We start from the raw sequence: 17,145 nt of genomic DNA, 5'->3' as shown, positions 1-17,145 counted from the left end.
TACTCAGAGATTCCTATGACTGCCTCAGTTTGATTTCTTGCTAAGATAACTGACATAACTCAGGAAAGCATTCTACTTATTATAGTTTTATTATAAATAATACACATAGGGTAAGCTCTGAGATAGCCCTGAATGAAGGGCTTCCAAGCCGTCTCCCTATGAGTCAGGGTGCATCATCCTCTCAACACATCACTATCTTCACCAATCAACATTCTCCACTGAGCTTTGGTGTCACTTCAGTCACTCAGTTGTGTCTGACTCTTTGCAACCCCATGGACTACAGCACGCCAGGCTTCCCTGTCTTTCACCAACTCCTGGAGCTTGCTCAAACTCATGTTCACTGAGTCAGTGATGGCATTCAACCATCTCATCCTCTGTCATTCCCTTCTCCTCCTGCCTTCAATCTTTCCCAGCATTAGGGTCTTTTCCACTGAGTCAGTTCTTCATATCAGGTGACCAAAGTACTGGAGTTTCAACATCAGTCCTTCCAATGAATATTCAGGACTGATTTCCTTTAGGATTGACTGGATGGAGCTCCTTGGAGTCCAAGGGACTCTCAAGAGTCTTCTCCAACACCACAGTTCAAAAGCTTCAATTCTTCAGCACTCAGCTTTCTTTATGGTCCTCTCACATCCCTACATGACTACTGGAAAAGCCATAGCTTTTAACTAAATGGACCTTTGTCAGCAAAGTAATGTCTCTGCTTTTTAATATTCTGTCTAGGTTGGTCATAGCTTTTCTTCCAAGGAGCAAATATCTTTTAATTTCATGGCTGCAGTCATCATCTGCAGTGATTTTGGAGTCCCCAAAAAATAAAGTCTGTCACTGTTTCCATTGTTTCCCTATCTATTCACCATGAAGTGATAGGACTGGATGCCATGATCTTAGTTTTCTGAATGTTGAGTTTTAAGCCAACTTTTTTCACTCTCCGCTTTCATCAAGAGGTTCTTTAGTTCCTCTTTGCTTTCTGCCATAAGAATGGTATCATCTGCATATCTGAGGTTATTGATATTTCTCCCGGCATCCTGATTCCAGCTTGTGCTTCTTCCAGCCCAGCGTTCCTCATGATGTACTCTGCCTATAAGTTAAATAAGCAAGATGACAATAGACAGCCTTAATGTACTCTTTTCCCAGTTTGGAACCAGTCCATTGTTCTATGTCCGGTTCTAATTGTTGCTGCCTGACCTGCATCCAGTTTTCTCAGGAGGCAGGTAAGGTGGTCTGATATTACCATCTCTTGAAGACTTTTCCAAAGTTTGTCGTGATCCACACAGTCAAAGGCTTTTGCGTAGTCAATAAAGCAGAAGTAGATATTTTTGTGGAACTCTCTTGCTTTTTCTATGACCCAATGGATGTTGGCAATTTGATCTCTGGTTCCTCTGCCTTTTCTAAATCCAGTTTGAACATCTGGAAGTTCTTGGTTCACGTACTGTTGAAACCTGGCTTGGAGAATTTTGAGCATTACTTTGCTAGTGTGTGAGATGAGTGCGATTTTGTGGTAGTTTGAACATTCTCTGACATTCTTTCTTTGGGATTGGAATGAAAACTGTCCTTTTCCAGTCCTGTGGCCACTGCTGAGTTATCCAAATTTGCTGGCATATTGAGTGCAGCACTTTCACAGCATCATCTTTTAGGATTTGAAATAGTTCAAGTGGAATTCCATCACCTCCACTAACTTGTTTGTAGTCATGCTTCCTAAGGCCCATTTGACTTTGCATTCCAGGATGTCTGGCTCTAGTTGAGTGATCACACCATGGTGGTTATCTGGGTCATGAAGATCTTTTTTGTACAGTTCTTCTGTGTATTCTTGACACCTCTTCTTAACATCTTCTGCTTCTGTTAGGTACATACCATTTCAGTCCTTTATAGTGCCCATCTTGGTGTCAGATTGGCCCAGAGTCCCAACCCTCTAATTACATGGTTGATGGAAAATTTCTGGTGAGCAGGCCCCATCCTAAAGTCACCAAAAGGTACACCATGAATTGGCATATTAACATAACAAAAGTACATCTTATTCACTTAAAAACTAAGATAATACCCTCACTATGGGAGAATCTTCTCTTAATTTTTTAATAAAATATGAAAGCAGAGTTTAATGACACATACTTTTAGCTTCATAAGAGATCAGTGGTATAACAGGAATGAAAGAAAGGGAGTATTATTAGAGGACAACTTTCAAGGGGAGTACACTTCACAACTAGCTCAGATTGGAAATCATATCAAACAAGAGTTATCAAAAAGAATCAAAAGAAACCAATGTCACATTTGCCAACATTGAGGCTGATGACAGAACTGGCATATTGTTAATATAAAACCCATTTAAATCCATTTTTAAATGGATACATTCGTTACGGCACATAATAATGGCTAAGGTCTATAATGATCAAATGGAATCCATACTGAATGAATTAAGAGTAGAAGAATGAACTGGAAAGGAAACCAAGTTGTAGTCTTTATAAAACCTGCTCCTTTCCACAGAGTTAAATGAAGGAGCAACAACTCAAAAACTATGCCACAAACTAAAGCGTTGAGGGTTAAAAATTATATTTTATACAATTGTCCCTTTCTTCAGCAACATCAATAAATAAGTTACTAAATCTACCTTTTCGGCATAATAAAGTCATTTCAATAGAACTAAAAGTGCTACAGTTTCAATGTCAACTCTTCTGAAAATAAACGTTGCTGCCATGCCTCAGAATCCAAATTGCACCAGCAGGTCATTACTCTGTTCTGTTCTGTTGACACATTTTAACTCATTTTATAAAGCAAGAATTTATTTCTGTTCTAAAATCCTGGGGAAAAAAAATGTTTATGGGAAGGCAATTTCATTTTGCTAGGTTGACAGTGACAGTCCCTTGGGGGAGAGGCCAACTCAAGCAGGACTGAGCAGCTGTTAAGAGCCAATTTTTCTACCTGTTAATTGCTTTTATGACTAGGCTGCACCAGCTCAGACACCCACCTGACAAGCAGTAGATAAATCGAAATAGTCATATCTCAGAGTTTGAAATTAGAAGGCTTTCTCCTTTCTGAAAGAAGTTAACTAGGGAACAGAACAGCAAGGAAGAGAAAAACATCAAATGTACAGAAACATTAATTGCAAGAAAACACTAATGGCAAAAATAATTAGCACCTTCCTGATTACCAAAAAAAAAAAGAGGAAAATGTTTTTTAAAAACTTTTATAAATAGCCAATAGAAAAAGCATTCATTTGGTCATTCAACAAATATTTATTGGTATAACTACTATGGCAGACACTGTACTAGGTGCTGGGGATACAGCATTAAACAAAACAGAATATCTATGTCCCCATCAGAGGAGATACACGAGAAATAAATATCAACTAGTCATTAGGTGCTAAGAAGAAAATAAAGCCATTTAATAGTGTTAGTGAAAGTGAAGTCGCTCAGTCATGTCCGACTCTTTGCAACCCCATGGGCTGTAACCCACCAGGCTCCTCCATCCATGGGATTCTCCAGGCAAGAATAAAGGAGTGGGTTGCCATTTCCTTCTCCAGGGGATCTTCCTGACCCAGGGATCGAACCCAGGTCTCGCACATTGCAGGCAGACGCTTTAACCTCTGAGCCACCAGGGAAGCCCCCATTTAATAATGTTAGAGAAACACTAATTTTCAGTAAATTGTGAAGGAAAATCTCTTTGAGGAAGTGACATTTAAGCTGAGACTTAAATGACAAGAAAGATAAAGCCACATAAGTCGGGAGGAAAACCATTCCCCAGAGCGGGATAACAGCAGAAGCTAGACTGACTTTATAGAACAGAAAAGAAGGCTGGTGTGAATAGAGTTTCGAGAATAGGGTTAAGAATGGCAGCAGATAAGGTCTCCTCAAAATGCCACAGTCATTTCAAAGTCATCAGTTGGGAAGATAAAAATAAAACTGTGACCAATGAGTTATTCATAGGATTCTCTTTTGGACTAGTAATGACCACCCAGAAACTTTCAATACAAAAAGAAGAGAAACATGAGTTAAGGAAAGTCCCAGGGGCAAAGGTTTCTCAATCAGAAAGGATCAACATCAGAGTCCTAGCTGAATCAGTGTTTCAGTCACCATAGAGCAATAAGCCTCCAAGTAAGATCAATATCTAGTGCTGGCATGTTAAAACATAGAACTCATACATGAACTCTAGACAGAAATGAATGTTTCTGGACATGTTTTTCCTAATCCCTGCTAGATCAACTTATTTCAGATAGAGAACTTTTTAAAATTTAAATATAAACAATAGATATGATAAAACATAACCCACCTAAAATAGAAATTTTAGGGAAATTTGCCATGGGTAATGCTCTTTCCGGAATCACAAATTAGGATTTTAAAAACAAAAACATTTCATAAGTAATTAAATCAACTGTTTTCCTTCTATAGAAAGCACAGATATAAGTTTACAATATTACAATATCTATAATGCTATGTCTTAAAAATAAAATACATCTATTAAAATAGAACTCTTCCTATTTGAAGGACAAACTATATTTTCCAGCACTGAAGGATTCCCAGATAACACTGCACTGTTGTATAACACCAACAAGACTTTTTGTAATGGTGCTATAATGTAAAAATTGCCAAATTATGCTTACTGCTATTGAATAGGCACATCTCTCTATAAAAACATTTTGGTAAGGCTCTGTTCATTTTGAGAAACAAGAACAGAAAAATAATGGAGATCAAAAGCCTCCTTTAGATGATGTATGTGGCAAAGAGTCTTCACTAAGCCACATGCTAGTAAAAAAAAGAACACTGGCATCAGAGACTGGAATCCCACCTCTAACACTAAACTGAACCTCAGTTTTCCTTATCAGTAAAATGAGAATATCACTTACTTTCACAAGATTGAGAGGAAAATTAAATGAAATGTAACAGGTGAAGGTTAAAGGAATCCAGTCTTACAGGGTAATCACAATATCCATTAAACTAATAGGGGCAAGCACATGTTAAAAAAAGAGAAAGAGAGAGAAAGATTATTATAAGTTATAGGTTGTAAGTGATGAATACAATATAAATAGTACTCCTCCAGATGAATATACTGGCCAAACTCTTGTGTTTTACCTATAAAATAATAGAAGCTCAGAGAGTCTGAATGACCAGCCTGAAGTTAAAAAGCAGGCAGAAAAGGGGTTAAATTCTTGTTTAACTACTAAAGGTGGCATATGTTTTATAGAGCACCTTCACAAACCAGATCTAATTGATCTTCACTATATGATGCTGGGAGGGATTGGGGATGGGAGGAGACGGGGACGACAGAGAATGAGATGGCTGGATGGCATCACCGACTCGATGGACATGAGTTTGAGTGAACTCCAGGAGTTGGTTATGGACAGGAAGGCCTGGCGTGCTGTGATTCATGGGGTTGCAAAGAGTCAGACATGACTGAGCGACTGAACTGAACTGATATGATGCTGGGAGGGATTGGGGGTGGGAGGAGATGGGGACGACAAAGAATGAGATGGCTGGATGGCAACACCAACTCGATGGACATGAGTTTGAGTGAACTCCGGGAGTTGGTGATAGACAGGGAGGCCTGGCGTGCTGTGATTCATGGGGTCGCAAAGAGTTGGACATGACTGAGTGACTGAACTGAACTGAACTGAATGAGGTAATCTGGCTCATGAGGGCATTCACACTGAGGAAACCAGAATTGAAAGAGACACATGTACTCCAATGTTCATTGCAGCACTGTTTATAATAGCCAGGACATGGAAGCAACCTAGATGTCCATCTGCAGACGAATGGATAAGAAAGCTGTGGTACATATACACAATGGAGTATTCAGTTCAGTTCAGTTCAGTCGCTCAGTCGTGTCCGACTCTCCACGACCCTATGAATCACAGCACGCCAGGCCTCCCTGTCCATCACCAACTCCCGGAGTTCACTCAAACTCATGTCCACAGAGTCGATGATGCCATCCAGCCATCTCATTCTCTGTCGTCCCCTTCTCCTCCCAGCCCCAACCTTTCCTAGCATCAGAATCTTTTCCAGTGAGTCAACTCGTCACATGAGGTGGCCAAAGTATTGCAGTTTCAGCTTTAGCATCAGTCCTTCCAAGGAACACCCAGGATTGATCTCCTTTAGAATGGACTGGTTGGATCTCCTTGCAGTACAAGGGACTCTCAAGAGTCTTCTCCAACACCACAGTTCAAAAGCATCAATTCTTCGGCGATCAGCTTTCTTCACAGTCCAACTCTCACATCCACACATGACCACGGGAAAAACCATAGCCTTGACGAGTTGGACCTTTGTTGGCAAAGTAATGTCTCTGCTTTTTAATATACTATCAAGGTTGGTCATAACTTTCCTTCCAAGGAGTAAGCGTCTTTTAATTTCATGGCTGCAATCAGCATCTGCAGTGATTTTGGAGCCCAAAAAAATAAAGTCTGACACTGTTTCCACTGTTTTTCCATCTATTTCCCATGAAGTGATGGGACCAGATGCCATGATCTTTGTTTTCTGAATGTTGAGTTTCAAGCCAACCTTTTCACTCTCCTCTTTCACTTTCATCAAGAGGTTTTTGAGTTCCTCTTCACTTTCTGCCAAAGGGGTGGTGTCATCTGCATATCTGAGGTTATTGATATTTCTCCCGGCAATCTTGATTCCAGCTTGTGCTTCTTCCAGCCCAGCGTTCCTCATGATGTACTCTGCATAGAAGTTAAATAAGCAAGGTGACAATATACAGCCTTGACGTACTCCTTTTCCTATTTGGAACCAGTCTGTTGTTCCATGTCCAGTTCTAACTGTTGCTTCCTGACCTGCATACAGGTTTCTCAAGAGGCAGGTCAGGTGGTCTGGTATTCCCATCTCTCTCAGAATTCTCCACAGTTTACCCAGCTATTAAAAAGAATGCATTTGAACCAGTTCTAATGAGGTGGATGAAACTAGAGCCTATTATACAGAGTGAAGTAAGCCAGAAAGAAAAACACCAATACAGTATACTAACACATATATATGGAATTTAGAAAGATGCAAATGATAACCCTGTATACGAGACAACAAAAGAGACACAGATGTATAGAACAGTCTTTGGGACTCTGTGGGAGAGGGTGAGGGTGGGATGGTTTGGGAGAATGGCATTGAAACATGTATATTATCATATGTGAAACGAATCGCCAGTTCAGGGTCGATGCATGTTACAGGATGCTCGGGGCTGGTATGCGGGGATGACCCAGAGGGAGGATAAGGGGAGGAGGGAGGTGAGAGGGGGGTTCAGGAGGGGGAAACTCATGTACACCCGGGGCGGATTCATGTCAATGTTGGCAAAACCAACCAATATAATATTGTAAAATAAAAAAAAAAAGAAAAAGAAAATCCAAAGCACCAGTCAGCCACTGAGTTAGTGATGGAACCATGTGTAAAACCTGGGATACTGAATACTGCTTCTCTTAAAACAGAGACTGATTCTTTCTTACTCATAACTTGACTAACAGAAAAAACTATGTCTTAGCAAGCAATCACACTGTCGTATTCAGTTAATAATTATGTTTAAAGTCATACTGCTGCTGCTGCGTCACTTCAGTCGTGTCCGACTCTGTGTGACCCCATAGACGGAAGCCCACCAGGGTCCCCCGTCCCTGGGATTCTCCAGGCAAGAACACTGGAGTGGGTTGCCATTTCCTTCTCCAATGTGTGACAGTGAAAAGTGAAAGTGAAGTCGCTCAGTCGTGTCCGACCCTTAGCGACCCCACGGACTGCAGCCTACCAGGCTCCTCCATCCATGGGATTTTCTAGGCAAGAGTACTGGATAGGCTTGCCATTGCCTTCTCCGTAAAGTCATACTACAAAGACATAAATGTTTCCATTCTCTACTTAAAAGAATCAGTCTCTTAACATTAAAATACTCAAATCAAAGACAAGTTTTCTGACATATTTCCCAAACTAAAACCTCAGTAGATATTGGTCTAGTGCACAGTACAAAGAATTATTTTTATTCTGTTTGTACATAGATTATTTAAACAGGACAGCTGGGTTAGTGAGTAGCTGAATATTTTTATCATAATCAAGCAGTACATTGATTCTATCATTAATGACTCCAATACTCACATTCTTAAAAATTACTCAAGCAATCCTATAAATTGTTCTTTATTTTATGTAAGATTTTGTAGTTAACCCTTAGGTCAATCAACTCTTGTACTTAAAGATGATTCACATCTGCAAAATAATCATGTTACAAATATTGCATTATTATGCAGCTGAAGGGACAGACAGGCTGGGAAACTGATTAAAAGGGCTCAATGGAGATGAGCCAATTGAAAATACAGCATCTAAATAACAGTCACATTTACACGTTTCTGAACATTGTTAAAAATATATAAATCTGCTTGATATTCCAAATTCTTGCTTTTAAAAGGACCAAGCTTTGAAGGAAGATTTCTAGGTTTAAAAGAGGACATGGCACAGCAATGGAGGAGGTCAGAGCTCAGTTATCATGATAGTTTTCAGATCACTTGTGCAAATAAGAGCATGTTAGCTGGGTTCCAAACAGGTTTCTGCTCAAAACCACTTTCAAAGATGTGAAAATAAATGACCATGTGCATAAAAGTAATTTCTGAGTTTTGCAACTAATAACTGGCAATACTGCTTTTGGGGTGAGTGAGAGAAGAGAACTATTAAATTAATATATAAATGAGCAGCAATCACTCACACTATTCTGCCATGATTGAGAGAAGAGTGCATAATTTGGATGGGGCTCAAGCACTTGAAATAGTTATGGCCAGAGACTACCATCAAATTAACTGCTTAGCTCAGTTCATTTCACTTGGACCCATGAAGGACTGTCATCCAAAAGGCACAGTCTGAATGTAGAAGAGTAAGCCTTCTGATAAACTGAGATTGTGCTTACACCCTAAGGTATGTTGCTTGTCTGTCTTCTGAGTATTTTTAAAACTACATTTGATAATAACACAAGTTTGAATCCCTTTTATCTAGTGCTAATTTTATAGTATACTTTTTAGGTAGACAAACCATTAAGTAAATGTGTTAGAGATTCAATTGAAAAAAACAAGGCCCCAGCTTGTGAAAAAGCAACAGTACAGATAATACTGATTTTCATAGCGTTCTTAGCTAGAGACATAACTGGGAATTGTGATCACACGATTCAGAAAGATCATGCTGAAGCATCTTATGGATTAAGATTTATCTGTGAGATAAATTCTGTACAGTCCATTTTGTTCTGCCTTAAAATTATCTAAAATCGATCATTTGAATTATACAGTATGATCAATTACTGAAATACTCTATTTCTCAATCACTTTCATTATGCAGTTTACTGCAACCATAGTCCTCTAGAGCAATTCACAATGTGTTCTACTAATTACAGTCTTCATTCAGCACACATTTATTAAGCACTTATTGTGTACTACACACTATTAGTACAGGAAATAGCATGCTGAATCAAATTAGCTCCTGCCTTTGGAAGCAGAGGGCATGGCTTACAGAAAAGCGATTATTACATAATGCAACAAATACTATAAAAGTAATATGTACAAATCACAACAGAAATATAGAAGGGGAAGGACTTAATTCTTCCTCAGGAAGTGAGGAAAGGCTTGTCAGACTATATTTTAACAGAGACTTACAGGATGAGTAGGGACTTCCCAGGTGGTAAAGAACCCGCCTGCCAATGCAGGAGACATAAGAGATGTGGGTTTGATCCTTGGGTTGGGAAGATCCCCTGGAGGAGAGCATGGCAACCCACTCCAGTATTCTTGCCTGGAGAATCCCATGGACAGAGGAGCCTGGTGGGCTGCAGTCCTTAAGGTCACAAACAGCCAGACACAACTGAAGTGACTTAGCACAGGAGTTTGGTAAATATACTAGAGATTGTTCATGAGGAAAGGGGAGCAGGACAGACCTATAGCATATGCAAAGTTGCATAAGTAGAAAAGAGGACTTGTTTGTCAGGGCAATAACAGAGCTCACTAACAGTAAAAGTAAGCAACGACCAGACAGGGCACAAAGGATCTTCAACAATGTTGAAGCCATGTTAGGAGTTTAGCCTTTATCTCAATAAAAGTATGAAGCACTAAAAAGTTTCAAGCAGGGATGTGATAATGATTTTAGTTTTTAAGAAATCCCCTGCCCATACAACAAAAGGAAAGAATAAACTTGGAGGCAATCAAGTCTAGTAGATTTATTAAAAGATCATTAAACTCACTACTACCTTTCAGTTCAGTTCAGTTTAGTTCAGTCGCTCAGTCGTGTCCGACTCTCTGTGAACCCATGAATCACTGCACGTCAGGCCTCCCTGTCCATCACCAACTCCCGGAGTTCACTCAAACTCATGTCCATCCAGTTGGTGATGTTATCCAGCCATCTCATTCTCTGTCGTCCCCGTCTCCTCCCACCCCCAATCCCTCCTAGCATCAGACTCTTTTCCAGTGAGTCAACTCGTCGCATGAGGTGGCCAAAGTATTGCAGTTTCAGCTTTAGCATCAGTCCTTCTAGATCACAGCAATAGTATTTGGCCCGCATGTGGCCACATACATCTCTCTCCATGTAATAAGCAGAGAAAAGGGCCAAAAGGAAGTGTCACCTTACTGGGTCTCACCCTAACAGACTACTTTCAACTGACCTGGAATCCCAGAACTCCTAGCCCAAATGGCAGAGTTCATTTCCAGGACAGGTCCTCATGTAGGTATGTGCAAACCTTAACTAAGTGCTAAGTTGCTTCAGTCGTGTCTGATTCTTTGTGACCCAATGGACTGCAGCCCTCCAGGCTCCTCTGTCCATGGGAATCTCCAGGTAAGAATACTGGAGAGGGTTGTTATGCCCTCCTCCAGAGGATCTTCCCAACCCAGAGACCGAACCAGTGTCTCTTATGTCTCTTACACTGGGTTCTTCATCACTAGAGCCACCTGGGAAGCCCACCCTAAGTCTGAAAGGTAGCCAAAGGGCAATTGCTATGGGAAGATGGGGGCTGTAGAGAAAGCTTAGACTTTATCACAATTTTGGTAAATACATATGTATGTATATTGATATATATTTATGTATATATATCATATTTATAATATTAAACAGAAATAAACATTTAAGAAATATTTGATATGGTAAAGTATATATATAATGTATACAATATTTAACAATATTGTATATATTATATGTAATATGGCAAATTTGCAATTTCATACCATACTTGTGTATCAATGGATATTTGTACCTAGAAATCTAAGTTTTTTTATGATATATACTCCTGACCTGAAATTTTAAATTTTTTAATGTTTTAGAGAAGATCTAAAGTAATTCTTTGACAGAAAAAAAATATGTCCCCCTTAAGATGCTCGATGGACATGAGTTTGAGTGAACTCCAGGAGTTGGTGATGGACAGGGAGGCCTGGTGTGCTGTGATTCATGGGGTCGCAGAGAGTCGGACACGACTGAGCGACTGAACTGAACTGAACTAAAACATACTAAAGTCAGAATCAACTTACTAGAAAAGTCAAAGCAATGTGAAGATAGATAAGTCAATCACATATTGGATAAGAAGCTAGTGAACAAAAAAAGAAAAATCATTTAGTGAAGGATCAGTGTGTGGCTAAAGGCAGATATTTTTTATCCACAAATGAGCTAACGTGTTGCACAGCTCTTCTTATTGAACAGAGATGCATTGCCCTCACATTAAATAAAGAACTCAGTGAGCAATACACTGTAGCAAGCATCTGTTGGCTAATGACAAAGAAAACCATAGACCTTCTGAGGCCAATTTCCATCCAGCTGTAAGCATGGAAGCAGCAAACACACATACTTCTTTTCAATACCAACCCCACTGGACAGCTACATGTAAAAGAATGAAATCAGAACATTTCCTAACACCATCAGTTCAGTTCAGTTCAGTCACTCAGTCGTGTCCGACTCTCCGCGACCCCATGAATCACAGCACGCCAGGCCTCCCTGTCCATCACCAACTCCCGGAGTACACTCAAACTCATGTCCACAGAGTCGGTGATGCCATCCAGCCATCTCATTCTCCATCGTCCCCTTCTCCTCCCGCCCCCAACCTTTCCCAGCATCAGAGTCTTTTCCAGTGAGTCAACTCGTCGCATGAGGTGGCCAAAGTATTGCAGTTTCAGCTTTAGCATCAGTCCCTCCAATGAGCATCCAGGATTGATCTCGCTTAGAATGGACTGGTTGGATCTCCTTACACAAAAATAAATTCAAAATGGATTAAAGACCTAAATATAAGGCCAGGAACTATAAAGCTCTTAGAGGAAAACATAGGCAAAACACTGTTTGACATAAATTGCAGCAAGATCCTCTTTGACCCACCTCCTAGAGTAATGGAAATAAAATAAAAAATAAACAAATGGGACCTAATTAAACTTAAAAGCTTTTCCACAGCAAAGGAAACTATAAACAAGATGAAAAGACAACCCTTTGAATGGGAGAAAATAATTGCAAATGAAGCAACTGACAAAGGATTAATCTCTAAAATATACAAGGAGCTCATGCAGCTCAATATCAGAAAAACAAATGACCCAATCAAAAAATGGGCAGAAGATCTAAACAGACATTTCTCCAAAGACATACAGATGCCCAACAGACACATGAAAAGATGCTTAATATCACTCATTATTAGAGAAATGCAAATCAAAACTCACACTGGTCAGAATGGCCATCACCAAAAAATCTACAAACAATACATGCTGAAAAGGATGTGGAGAAAAGGGAACCCTCTTGTACTGCTGGTGGGAATGTAAATTGATACGGCCACTGTGGAGAACAGTATGGAGATTCCTTAAAATAAATTGGAATAAAACTATCATATGACCCAGCAATTCCAGAGTATACTGGGCATATACCTGAGAAAACCAGAGCTGAAAAAGACACAGGTACCCTAATGTTCAATGCAGCACTATTTACAATAGATATGACATGGAAGCAACCTAGATGTCCATCGACAGATGAACAGATTAAATGGAATATTACTTGGCCATTAAACGGAATTAATTTGAGTCAGTTCTAATGAGGTTGATGAACCTAAAACCTGTTGCACAGAGTGAAATAAATCAGAAAGAGATAAACCAAATTTCATATATTAATGCATATATATGGAATCTAGAAAAATGGTACTGATGAACCATTTTCAGGGCAGGAATAGAGATGCAGACATAGAAAATGGACTGGTGGACACAGCAGGGGAAGGAGAGGGTGGGATGAACTGAGAGTAGCACTGAAACATATACATTACCATATATAAAATAGAAAGCTAGCAGGAAGTTGCTATATAACACAAGGAGCTCAACCTGGTGCTCTGTGACAACCTAAAGGGATAGGATGGGGGTGAGAGAGAAGTTTAAGAGGGAGGGGATACATGTATACTTATAGCTGATTCATGCTGATGTTTGGCAGAAAGCAACACAATACTGTAAAGCAATTATCCTTTGATTAAAAATAAATGTGCATAATTTAAAAATAAACACATTTTTAAAAAGCAGCCCCAAATAACTATGAAAAAGAAGCTTCTCAGCTTTCATGTCATTTTGCGTCAAAGGCATTCCAAATATTAATTATATACACTAAACAAGACACTTACATAAAGTTAACTCTAAACAAGCAGACATCAAAATATATAACTGCATTTTATTCTCATTCTACCTTTCTCTGTATCCATATCCATGGTAAAGAGAATTGGCCTACAGAAAACACTAAATAAGACTGTAAACTAGGCAAAGTTTGTCTTCTGAAGCCATCACTTGCATTATAAGTTACTTTTTTTCTGTCTCTATTTCACTTTTTCTATTTTACTTTTTCTTCCTCTCTAACATTTTTCATATTTTCCAGGATCTCTGCTGTAACCGTCTCTCTGAGGTATGCTTTGGCCTCCCTTGCTCTGGTGCTAAATTTATTTTACCCATATTTTTCTCAGTGTCAGATGCCCTGATAAAGAACAACACCTACAAACGTCCATAACTCCTTTCCCTTTGCCTCTCCTCCTGTCCAAGACTAATGCTGTCATGTAACCCCAAGACCACATCCTTTCTTGCCTTCTCAGAAATCTTTTAAATTTTGTAGTATTCAATTTTCTCTCTTCACTTTCTTAGTGTCTTTCCCTCATTACAAAGACACATTTTTTGTATTCCTAAAAAACAATAAAACCTTTAGCTTAAAAGGTAAATAAAGCTACTATATGGAACTTACCCTATGGTGTCCTCCCTTTAGTCTTTGCCCTCAAGCAAATTCACTCCCTGGTCCACAGCAACATGTCTTTTGCTGACACCATTATATTAACCCCAGGGTTCTTGATCTAGGGCTGTAGGGTCTGTGGACAGAATTCAGAAGACTCAAGAACTTGGGTGGCAAAATAAATCACTTCTTTATTTTCTACAACCTCTAAAATCACTAATATATACTGTACGTACAAATTTACTAAATTACTATGAGCCTTCCACTACAAAACCCCATGGATGGAGAAGCTGTCCATACTGTAGGCTACAGTCCATGGGGTCACGAAGAGTCAGACATGACTGAGTGACTTCACTTCACTTCCACTATATCTTGTGTAGTATGTTAAACAAGCACATATTACTCTACACAATTCATTTGGTAACGGTTGCTATTGTTGTTGTTTAGTTGCTAAGTTGTGTCCAACTCTTTCGTGACCCCGTGGCCTGTAGCCTACCAGGTCGTCTGTCCTTGGGATTTCCCAGGCCAAGAATACTGGAGTGATTAGCCATCTGCATCTCCAAGGATCTTCCCAATCGAGGTCAAACCCACATCTCCTGTGTTGGCAGATGGGTTCATTACCATTAAGCCACCAGGGAAGCTCTTAGTAATAATACATTCATATAATTGCTTTCCTTTGTAATCCTACATATTTTATCCATCTGTGGCAAACTGTATTTCCTGATTATACTACAAAAATATCTCCCATTTCCCATGCTTTTCTATGATGTAAACATGCCACTTCCCTATAAAGAAGTAGAGCCTGGGACTTCCCTGGCTGCGCAGTGATTAAGACTCCTTGCTTCCACTGCACAGGGCACAGATTCAATCCCTGGTTGGGGAACTAAGATTCCTCATGCTGTACAGTGAAGCCAAAAAATAAATAAATAATTTAAAAAAAAATAAAATGAAGATGTAGAGCCTAATTCCCTTCTCCTTAAATCCAAGGTGGCACTTAACTTTTTTGCAACTAACAGAGTGTGGTGGAAATGACATTGAGAGGCTTCTAAGGCTAGGGAAGGAAAAGTAATGCAGGTTCTGGGTTACGTTTCAGGTGGCTGGTTAAACAGTGATAGCTACCAGAATAGAATTCGGTACCTGCAACTAGACTGCTGACATACAAAAACATAAAACATGTGATACTGGCTTTGAGATTTGGTGGTAGACATAACCTGGTAGGGCCCTAAGAATCTCATTAGCTAAAGCCCGATAAGGGCTTCCCCAGTGGATCAGAGGTTAAAGCGTCTGCCTCCAATGCGGGAGACCCGGGTTCGATCCCTGGGTCGGAAAGATCCCCTGGGGAAGTAAACGGTAAACCCACTCCGGTATTCGTGCCTGGAGAATCCCATGGATGGAGAAGCCTGGTAGGCTACAGTCCACGGGGTCGCAAAGAGTCGGACACGACTGAGTGACGGAACGGAACGGATAAGCCTTGAGGGGGCTATTGGAGAAGCCCTAAGTTCAGTTCAGTTCAGTCGCTCAGTCGTGTCCGACTCTTTGCGACCCCATGAATCACAGCACGCCAGGCCTCCCTGTCCATCACCAGTTCCCGGAGTTCACTCAAACTCATGTCCATCGAGTTGGTGATGCCATCCAGCCATCTCATTCTCTGTCGTCCCCTTCTCCTCCCGCCCCCAATCCCTCCCAGTGTCAGAGTCTTTTCAAGTGAGTCAACTCGTCGCATTAGGTGGCCAAAGTATTGGAGTTTCAGTTTTAGCATCAGTCCTTCCAATGAACACCCAGGATTGATCTCCTCTAGAATGGACTGGTTGGATCTCCTTGCAGTCCAAGGGACTCTCAAGAGTCTTCTCCAGCACCACAGTTCAAAAGCATCAGTTCTTCTGCGCTCAGCTTCCTTCACAGTCCAACTCTCACATCCATACATGACCTCGGGAAAAACCATAGCCTTGACTAGACGGACCTTAGTTGGCAAAGTAATGTCTCAGCTTTTTAATATGCTATCTAGGTTGGTCATAACTAAGGAGAGTGAATAAAGTGCTCTCAGAAGCCAGAGGAAAGAAGAGAGATCCTTGTTAGAAAATGGCAGAAATTTTAGCAAAACTGTTGCCTGTGCTAAGTTAAAAAGCAGAATATGTTGGTAAGGAACTGTTCTTCTAGCTAAGGTAATTTCCAAGCAGAAAGTTCAAAGTGTCAACTGGTTTCTTCTATATGTACACACTGTAGAAGGTACAGTTAGAAAGATGAGCTAAAGAAAGTATTCTGTTTTCAGGCAGAATTTAAGGAAATATAAAGGACCCAGCAAATTGCTGGATTCAAAAGCAAAATTATTTTCATCGACAGTCTCGCCCAGCAGAGAATGTTCAAAGTAAGAAAAGGTCTGAAGACAAAGATCAAACAGAGGTTGCTGGGAGGAAAATCTGATCTCCAGGAAGAGAGGAAGCCAAGGATGTTACTGAAAAATCCTTTGTTAACACCTAGTTTCTCCTTGATCTCCTTCCCAGTGCCTTTTTGTGTAATTGTCCACTAAAACTAGATAGGCCCAAGGGTTTTGTCCTCGATGTCTTCAGCTACTTCTGAAAATTTATTAACCCCTAAATCTCTCTCTCAAGCCCCCACCTCTCTCCAAGAACTAGACAGATCTGTACATCTCTACCTGAGTATCTCAGAGAAACCTCAAACTAAACTATTTCAACATCTTATCCATCCCTACCCAAGTTCTTCCCATACTTAGACATGCACTGGGAATAAAGAGTACTACTACCTAGTAAACTGCCCAACACAGGAGTTGTCCCTGATTTCCTCCTCCCCTTCACCCTGCCTCCACCCTCCCTCAAGCAACAGCTGATAATATCGGTTTTCAAGCTCTACAGATGCTACCTGCTAAACTTCTCTAAAGTCCACCCTCTTTAGTTACATCCTGTCTGGACTACCTTTCAAACAGTATCTCCATATCAATATGTCTTCCATACTATGCTCAAAATCATTTCCTTAAAATAAAATATTCGTGAGGTTAATCTCCTGC

General features: G+C 40.1%; 1 protein-coding gene across 28 annotated transcripts in view; it reads right to left on the bottom strand.

Moving 5' to 3' along the window:
* The window catches only part of PEAK1 (pseudopodium enriched atypical kinase 1), a 337,872-nt gene that overhangs the window by 253,114 nt on the left and 67,613 nt on the right, over positions 1–17,145 (bottom strand). For 9 of the 28 annotated variants that reach the window (XM_055418081.2, XM_088829557.1, XM_088829555.1 and 6 more), the window contains one exon: positions 14,139–14,259. The exons of the other annotated variants lie outside the window; for them this stretch is intronic. The gene's annotated coding sequence lies outside the window, so the exon portion shown is untranslated. The remainder of the gene's footprint in view (positions 1–14,138; positions 14,260–17,145) is intronic. 28 annotated transcript variants of the gene reach the window in all.

Source organism: Moschus berezovskii, chromosome 21 (assembly GCF_049115385.1).
Source record: "Moschus berezovskii isolate FMDL1 chromosome 21, NW_MosBer_1.0, whole genome shotgun sequence".
Classification (NCBI taxonomy): Eukaryota; Metazoa; Chordata; class Mammalia; order Artiodactyla; family Moschidae; genus Moschus; species Moschus berezovskii.
The sequence above is the reverse complement of the archived record's forward strand: the minus strand, read 5'-3'. Positions and strand labels throughout refer to the sequence as shown.